The sequence below is a fragment of the Charadrius vociferus genome, unplaced genomic scaffold, assembly GCF_000708025.1.
Source record: "Charadrius vociferus isolate BGI_N301 unplaced genomic scaffold, ASM70802v2 scaffold366, whole genome shotgun sequence".
Classification (NCBI taxonomy): domain Eukaryota; kingdom Metazoa; phylum Chordata; class Aves; order Charadriiformes; family Charadriidae; genus Charadrius; species Charadrius vociferus.
Genome location: NW_009648900.1, coordinates 743922 through 745147, shown reverse-complemented (window position 1 = coordinate 745147; position 1226 = coordinate 743922).

The window sequence follows — 1226 nt, the reverse complement described above, 5'->3', positions numbered from 1 at the left end:
GGAGCCGGAGCCGGTGGGCGCCCGGGGGTCCGGCCAGGCCCGCCCCGCCTGAGGCCCCTCAGACCTTCGCGCCCTCGGGGGGGGACGAGCGGGGCTGATCAGATCTGTGGTTCTAGCCTGTGCAGGGCCCTGCAGCTGTTAACCTCTATAAAAGTGCACCTGCCCCTTACCACAGTTCCCTCCCTTCATGTTCGCTATTACAACAGTACTTTGTAATGCTCACATACCCTAATTTAATCACCTCCTCCTCCATCCCACTTCCAAAACGCAGGCGTGCTTGCACCTCGTAAGTCGCCACCATTAATCTCCCAGCCTTTGGAGGTCTTCGCAAGCCGACGGAGGGGTGAGATAAGAGTGACCGTAAACGCTTACACGCAGTTCTCCTGAGTACATTGGCGGATCTCCATGAGAGTACATTACCTCATAAATACACCAACCTACTTGATTTTCATCCAAAGTCCAGTCATAGATCGCTTACCAGAGTAACGAGGCTGAGTAGCAAAGAACAGGGATGAGTAACGGTCATTGGTATGTGGGGCTTCTCCCAGTACACCGAGCAGGGGCTTTTCCCAGTATGCCCAGCATTGGTTGCTACCACAAACTGTCTTCAAGATCACCTTTATCTCTTTGCTGCTGCTGTTTCTTACATGTTTTGATGTGCAGTCTCAACAAAGGGGCTATGTGGAGAGCCATAGTATTATATTAGAATTAATACCAGAGCATATTATAAAATTAATTAGTAGAATTATTGACTTAGGTTTTTGACAAGTTCACCAGCTTTTTCATGGTCAGTCCTAACAGAAATGAAACTAAGCTGGAGCATAGAAACTGTCCTTTTAAGTAATTAAGCTTATTCATTGCACGTGCTTTTGTTTCGCGCTTCTTGTTTCTGAAAACAATCTTATGTCCTCAGGTGTATCACAGGTTACTAAGTTATCCTTTGATTTGTATACACAATTAATAATCTCTTATATCATCCATATATTCCATTTTTCCTGGAAAGCAACAAATTCCCCGCATTGTACTAATAGATCATTTTAGAAGACTGGAGGGGAGGGAGGGGAGGGGGGGGCTAGACAGCCCAAACCACGACAAAGACACAAGAAGTGTGTCTTTGCACTTTCTCCTTTAAGACCAGATCAATTTTTGTAGTGGGAAATGAAACTAGTACATTGACCAGAAAAACAATGAATATTTCTAAGGAGGCGGGGAGAGCTATTTCTTCT